We start from the raw sequence: 7672 nt of genomic DNA, 5'->3' as shown, positions 1-7672 counted from the left end.
AAAATTTTATAAATATTTATATTTCTAAATATTTTTAATAATTATTGTGCATATTTTCAATAGTTGTGTATAATTAATTGCATATGTTTGTATAATAAATTATTTAAAATAAAATAATTATATTACATCTTTACATAATTATACAATACTTAATAACTTTTTAATTAATTGTATAATTGTATGTTCATTTATGCAGACATATATAAAATATAGAATGATATGTTTGTATTAATATTAATATAATTAATAATATAATGAATACCTATTAAGCTGTAAATTTACTGTACATTTTCTTGTGGTTCTATGTTTATGGACAGTCCAATGTGCATTTTAAATTTTAAATCATACCTTGAAATCCTAAACTTTAGTGAATGGTCGAACATACTGTATGTATTTGTGTGTAAGATAATATGTCAAAAAGGTGGCTGCACTTGCACATCCGTGCGCTGCTGGGACATCTGCTCAAGGGCCAGGCATCACTTTGTGCCGCCAATGGGAGAGGCTCCAAATAAAAATCTCAGAAGTGGAAACTGGAACAAATAAAAATAGGATTCATGTCCTCTCCACTTCAGAGGTTTTGGAAGTCTGAAAGGAAACTTGGTTGTCAGCCTCTTGTGGCTTAGCAAGGGCTATATGTTACTTTTAGATGAAAATATGGTGCAAACTAAAGCGGTCCGGCCTAATACTCCAGAGATACCTACAGCAAACATATGTATCACATGCTCCACATTTACAAGCTGCTTGCACTAAAGCTGAGCAATCAATGCACTCACTAACACCTCCCCTCCCCACCCCACACTATCTGATTGAACATTAGCAAACCTTTGAGCCTTGCTTAACGCAAGTTAAAATTACATGGTCTTAAAAAGTTGAAGTTTTGCTGTATATCAAAACCCAATGCTCGAAGACGGTCTTGTGTAGTGATGTCCTTCTTGTTAATGATAAAACCCATTAGGTGAAAAGATCTTGTCAATAGCACCTAGCACAAATACTGCTACCTGTTTATCATCAACTGTGTCTGTTTTTTCCCCCAGCAGGTTGAGCAGAGGTCCTTGTGTAATTCTAAAACCAGGAGATGTCTTGGTCTTTGGGTTCCCAGAAAATTATAGCTACTGGATGGTGAAGAGTCTATAAAGGGTGAAACAAAAAGATGGTGAGAGCATGAACCTCATCATAGTGGAATGATCATCCGCCTAATCAGCAGAATTCCTTAAAATCAGAAAACCTTGAAGACACAGAAGTCACTTGAATACCTGAATCATAACACCCTACCATCTGCATACTAAGGCAAGTTTTATACTACATTTAATTGAAATAGTTATTAGTATTATTTAATTGTGTGTGTGTGTGTGTACTGTGCTTAACAAATTTACTAGACCACCACCCAATGTAAGATTTGAGCTGCCCTAAACTAACAGTATTGGTGATTACCAAAATCTTTTTTTTTTATTTTTTATGTTTCTGTAATGTTTAATCCACACCAGTATGTGTAAGCTCTGTTTCTAATGCTAAAATATAATAATATAATTATTGTTGGGATTTAATGGATTAAATTTAAATGTGTGTATATATATATATATTTGTGCATTTGATTTGTAGATTATTATACAATGCAAATATATTTCTTATGTATTATATTTATTATTTGTAAAATAAAAAAATAATATATATAAAGTATGTAAATGTGCAAAAATATAAAATAGAATAAAAAAATATTTTATATCATATTTTACTTTTCTTCCAGTGAACACAGCACACAATGGGCGAGTGAATGGATTGTGCTTCACAGCTGATGGACTTCATCTCCTCACTACTGGGACAGATGATCGCATGCGCCTGTGGAACAGTGGCACAGGGGAAAACACATTAGTGAGTAGCAGTTAGGCTGTTTGAAGACTTTCTTAATACAAATTGAATGCCTGTAAATGTCAGTGGAAAGGTATCAAAAGAATGAACAGAATGAAGATTGTGATGCGGCTTCTTCTGAGGCCTTCATGGGGAAACCCACAACATAATTCCACTTTTGGCGTCATCTTTCAAGTGCAGCATGGTCAACAAATGACAACAATGGTTACCATGACAAAAATGAAGCTGTGAAGAAAGAAACCACAACCAGTACTAGGGGATTTCTCAGCACATTTTAGATGTCAGGTATGAAAGAACAGTTTTCTGGTAAGATTGTGCCTTTATGAATAATTGGTTTCTATATCATTTCCAGTAACTTAACATGTTTGAAGAGCGTAGCTGCTAATGTTGGTGTATGTTTTCTTATCTATAGCCTGAATCCTTTCACATTTAATTGACAGAGCATTTACCTGTACTGTAGTCGAATTAGAGTGAGACGGCGTTTTTAAAAATTAAGTATCTTATAACCAGTACTATTTCATCACATTTGTAATAGATTAGATCAGACTGTTACACTGCAAGACTTGCAGCAATCCACCTCAGGAACAGGATATGCCATCTATATCATGATTAAAGGAAGCTGTGGTATCTGCATGCAAAATGATAGATACCACAGTAACATTTTGGTGCATCATCTCTTTAAAAGTCATTTTTTTATTTTATTTCAGTTAAACCTAACCAAGGATTTTCATTCGCCACTGGTACATGTAGTCTCTGACATGAGGACTTGGTATAACGTTTCTCAAACAGAAATGCTCCAGGCTTGTACTGCAATTTTTAAAGGAAGATGCCAGACTGGTTGCTAAACTAAGTGCTTCAGTGGACATGTGTTTGATGAAAATGCAGAGAGAGAAATGCTGGTGATGCAAGTTCACTCATAGCATGAGAAAGAAATAACAGAGGATTGCACAATGTTTTGCACAATCTGTCTGGTTATCTATTTTTCAATGAATGAATGAACGAGCCTCAACCTGATTCAAATAACCAACAGTGATATGTTAACTGACAAATGTTTAATTCATCTTCCTGGGAAAGCGGGAGAGCGAGGATCCAGGCTGCAGAAAGCATTAATCCGGTTCAGATCAGCGGTAGTAAGGAGTGTCTACACACTGCGAATCAAACCCATCAGAATCGAGGAGAGAACTGGCAACGTCATGGAAAAAATGACGTCAGGTTTAATTAGCCGCCGGGGAAGTCTCGTCCGTGACTGTGGGCGGGGCTTACAGCGCCGGCTCGTGCTGAAGCGTGTCGTTTCTTAAGTTAAAATAAACCACGACGCTGAACAGCTTATTTTACACCTAACCGCTCTCGGGAACATCTTTATAAATTATGTTAATACAAGCGAACGCTGGGCAGAGGGTGCGCCTAGCGTGATTGACATCTTGTCTCAGCCAATGAGGATCCTCCTGCATGTCAGCGGCCGTCCTCCTGACGCGCATCACATGTCTCAAGCGACGCGGGGCTGTGGGAGGGATTTCTCTGCAGATTGGAGGAGCTAGATAGACGGCAGAGTGAGTCTCAGGGAGACCGAGAGAGTGAGGGGGATCTCTGAGGCACCGTTCGGAGGGCATTGTGAGTGTAATTTCACCATTTCTCGCATGCATGCTTGTGCTACTGCCGCGTTTCAAATGCACCGGTTTTTTTTGCGTCCTCTCTGCTGACTGTCTACATTCACCGTGCTGTCCGTTAGCCTGCGTTATTATCAGCTAGCCAAATTGGCTAGGCAACTCCTGCTAGTTGGTAGCAGGCAGAGAAAGGAGCAAGAAGGCAACCAGGCTGCTGTGCATTTTTAACCCACATCTGCCTATTGTCACTGCATGGGGAGGGGGTGTGTGGAAAATCAATGGGGTTTTAATGTATCGCACCATGTTGAGATGCAGGGATGATGTGTAGTGCACGCTGGAAAGTTGCTTTTGACGTATGAAGCTTGTGAAATGTGTTCGACCGCGCGCGTCGCGTTTCTACGTCTGCGATCACGCGCCTCAGCGTATATTTTAGAAATACAACTAATAAAATAACACGATTTTATTATAAAATAATGATATAAAAATAACAAATGTGCATTGGAGCTTTATCGTCCTTTAAAATATATTTTAAAAATGTTTGTTTTTTTGACACGTTATCCTAGACAGCGTGACCCTAATGTTATTTTAAACGCCGTCAATTTTTTTGAAAGCCGCCCTATAAAAGACTCGCGCTGTGACTGTTACAGATCCGTTGACTGTCATTCGTCGGGTCCCTGCGAGAAGAGCGTTAACTCTGGTGAAACTACTGTCTCTATGATTTTCTTGGACTCGAAGCGACAGTTCAGCGTGTTCAGCTAAGCGACCGTCTCTGTCAGTTTGACTGTCGATGACTTGTGACTTTAGCCGGGTATTTTTAGGGTTTTACCTGAAAATGAATGTTTTGAATTGCGGCGGAAAGTTGGAGACCGCTTCAGTTTCGAGAAAGGTAACGTTAACAAGATTTTGATCTGGTGTCATTATCAAGACTAAACCAGTAACTTGCACTCCTTTTTGACGGGATGACTCGAGTTGAGACCGCTAGCAGGCTAAAGCCAAATGTGAGGACGCTTCAGCTGTCAGCTTGCTTTTGGACCCATTAACGTTACCTGCTCGTCGGTTATCGCATTTCGATGTGTATTTTACAACAACCGTTTAGACAGCGTTCAACAAGCTTAAAATGTCACTTTGGTCATCGTTTACTCACCACTATGTTGTTCCAAACCCGCGTGACTCTCTTGTTAAGAGATGTTAGTCAGATTGACATCCACAATCACCATTCACTTTCATTGTATGGGGGAAAAAAAAATGCAGGGCTGACTGCACTCCGTAAGAAAGTAAGGTGTGTAACAACATTAGGGTGAGTAAGTGATTTTCTTTTATTTTGGGTGAACTGTCCCTTTAAGCTTGAGGCGTTCATGTCAACAGTTGTAGTATAAGTCCTAATTCCTCCTGTCATGTGTGACTCGGCATGAGGACTGGAACAAGCGCTGTGCGACACGTCAAATTTGCTTGGATCGTATTTGAAGGAGCAGATGTGCAAAACACAATGCACCCAACTTAATCGGCTGACTTATTTTGTCTACTGTCTGCCTAATGTGTTGAGATTGAATATGGCACCTAGAATTTCTAGATAGATCCCGGTGTGCGTTTAAATAGCGTGTCAGGTTTTAAAAATCATATCACCGTTATTGAAAAAAATTATATCGCGATACATATTGATATTGAATTATTGTCCAGCCCTAGTCAGGTCTGTTACTCCTTGGCGTACATCATTCGCTGCCCTGTTGCTTCTTTTGCTCAAGCTTTTATAGCTCCTGATAATACCTCGCTGTATGATAGCAGTGCTGTATTTGACCTAGAATCTACAGTTGTATATTCAGATTTCTCTAACTTAATTTGTAAGGGTGTATTTGTATGTGATCTTTACAAAATGCTTTGTGTTCATTGACCTTTGACAGCTGTAGATCAGTACTCAGGGGGTTTATTGAGATTGCAATGTATTTGTAAGGAACCTGTGATGTCATTGTAATAACCATTCCCGATAAACTTTCTTCAAGACAAATTTGGAGTAAATACTGTCTGTTTTGTTGCAATACAGTACAAAATCGTCATTGTAATTGCTGAGCGCTAAACTGTCTCTGTTAAAAGAGAAGTTTTTTCTTATTTATTGCAGGATGGAAATGTGATTTAGGGGAGCGAAGCGGTTCCGGGTGGAGATCTCGAAGACCGGAGGCGGCGGAGGGGGAGAGGTCGTCGCCCGGGGCCTGGCTCGCGTCTAACCTTTGACTCAAGTGATCTTCAGAGGCCTTTGGACTGTTATACGCACAGGCATGGCCTAGTTGTATATCTATTGATTTAATAAAAAATTTTGACCTAGATATAAATATGCAATAAAATATTCAGTTTCTAGAGCATTAAAGTGTTACTTAGGCACTGTGAGAAGCAGCTTGCATTCAAATGACGATTATGGTTAGTCTTGTCATGCTTATATTTTAATATATATTATTATTATTGTTATATTATATATTATATACAGTGTTATTTTAGTATCACTGAGATGCTACTATTGTTTTTATTAAATACTTTGAATTAGTTTTTTTTCCTCATTTTCCTTTTAATTTGTTAAAGTTTAGGCTAGTAATTTTGTTGTGCGTTTTTGTAGTTGTTACTATGTGTTGGTCTTCAGCATATGTTTTGTTTAAATTTAACACTGTAAACCCAGATGTTTTTGATTATGGACCATGGCTGTACCTCCAGTAATGTTAACTATGATTTGGTCAAACAAAGTGTTCATTCTTTTGTACAGCGTGTGTAGTACAAGCTGTAATGTTATATTATTTTAATTAAGTAAATGTGAATGTTTTCCATGCTGACTGGAATGGAAAGATGGTAACTTGGCCCCTCTCTCTAGTATTGTTTATGTAAGAGGCCACTGCTTTTGTGTCACATTAATCTGAAGTGACATTCAACCCCTCATAAGCTATTATAAACAGCTAAAAATAAAGTGCTGTGCTATTAAGTAGTACATTTGAATAATGTTGCAATTTATTTACTCTATAGCATCATGCTTTATGCCTTAATCAGACGTCAATGACAGAGAAAAAATAGGCATCTTAGGTAGGGCTGTGACGGTCGCCGTGACAACCACGTCAACCGACCACCGCGGTTGTCTACTGCCACCGGCGGTAGTGAACGTGACGTCACGCATTCTATAACAAGCATAATACGAAGTTTTGTATACAAGTGTAATAACAGTAAGTTGCAAATTATTTTATTTAGACTATAAGTCTATGGTAATTCACAAATTACCTCAAACGCCATACACAGTGTTTCCTTTAGATTGGCAGGTTTGAGCGCAGGAAAATCCAGTTTATGCATTCAGCAAATTAATTTTCTTTTGGGCGATGGACCTTGTTGGGAAACCAAATACTACATCGCCAATCTGGAGCTATCTCCATTCATGTCACCCATCTGCGTTTGTACAAGTGTCTTCAAGTTCCCGTGATCGCAAACGCCCGGCTGGTCAGGTTTGGTGAGGCTTTCTCCAAACTGGCCAAATACAAACGAGACAGCGATAAATGAAAGATGTTAACAAGAAATGTGGCAACGATTCCTATTTCAAAGAGAGCGCGTACAGATGAGGAGTTAATGCGCCGCTTGCTTTGCGGCGGAACAGTGAACAGTGTCTACACCGGATGCGACACCGCCGCGTCGCAACAGGTTGAGTATGTCTAGTGTCTACACAGGACATTTGAACTCTGTGTCAGTACCTCATAAATAGAACGAGGCAGTTTACTGTCGGGGATTTGGCATGTCGTGTTGTGCCGCATCCGCAGCTCGCGTCCCGTAGACAGGGTGTATTTAACTTTCTTATTTAGGCTACTTTCTTGTTTAACTGTATTATTTCTTTGATATTTATTTTAGTGTTTTGCAGGCTGCGTATTCACTGACGGAAGTGCTAAAATAAACACGAGCTGAAGAGTTAAATCGGGTGTGTTAGATGTGTGAGACAGTGCTGGGCTGCTACAGGACAGTTTTGAAAACCATTTCAGAGACATGTTCTTAAATGTGACTCATATAAAATATATTACATGCATGCTAAAAATGCGTACAATATGCATTGAATTGGACGAATAACCTTTGTTAGCGAGTAATTGTGTAGTATAGAACTATTTTCCTGCTCATCTGAGCACACGCAAATGTTGCAAGACAGAACTAATCAATCACAGAGAGCGTTCTCTCACTTCTGACAGTACATTCAA

At 38.8% G+C, this 7672-nt stretch overlaps 1 protein-coding gene and 1 long non-coding RNA gene across 4 annotated transcripts in view; one reads left to right on the top strand and one right to left on the bottom strand.

The window, feature by feature from the left end:
* The first annotated feature begins 3327 nt into the window (after positions 1 to 3327).
* LOC107690705 (plasma membrane calcium-transporting ATPase 1-like) overlaps positions 3328 to 7672 on the top strand; it is a 38540-nt gene continuing 34195 nt past the window's right edge. Inside the window, exon 1 of the mRNA XM_016489115.1 lies at positions 3328 to 3477. The gene's annotated coding sequence lies outside the window, so the exon portion shown is untranslated. The remainder of the gene's footprint in view (positions 3478 to 7672) is intronic.
* LOC107690712 (uncharacterized) overlaps positions 5622 to 7672 on the bottom strand; it is a 49629-nt gene continuing 47578 nt past the window's right edge. For all 3 annotated transcript variants that reach the window (XR_001634483.1, XR_001634482.1, XR_001634480.1), the window contains exon 5: positions 5622 to 5757. This is a non-coding gene — a long non-coding RNA (uncharacterized LOC107690712). The remainder of the gene's footprint in view (positions 5758 to 7672) is intronic.

This window comes from Sinocyclocheilus anshuiensis, unplaced genomic scaffold, assembly GCF_001515605.1.
Source record: "Sinocyclocheilus anshuiensis isolate Anshui unplaced genomic scaffold, SAMN03320099.WGS_v1.1 scaffold641, whole genome shotgun sequence".
NCBI classification, from domain to species: domain Eukaryota; kingdom Metazoa; phylum Chordata; class Actinopteri; order Cypriniformes; family Cyprinidae; genus Sinocyclocheilus; species Sinocyclocheilus anshuiensis.
Note: the sequence above shows the minus strand (reverse complement) of the source record. Positions and strands in the feature narration are given on the sequence as shown.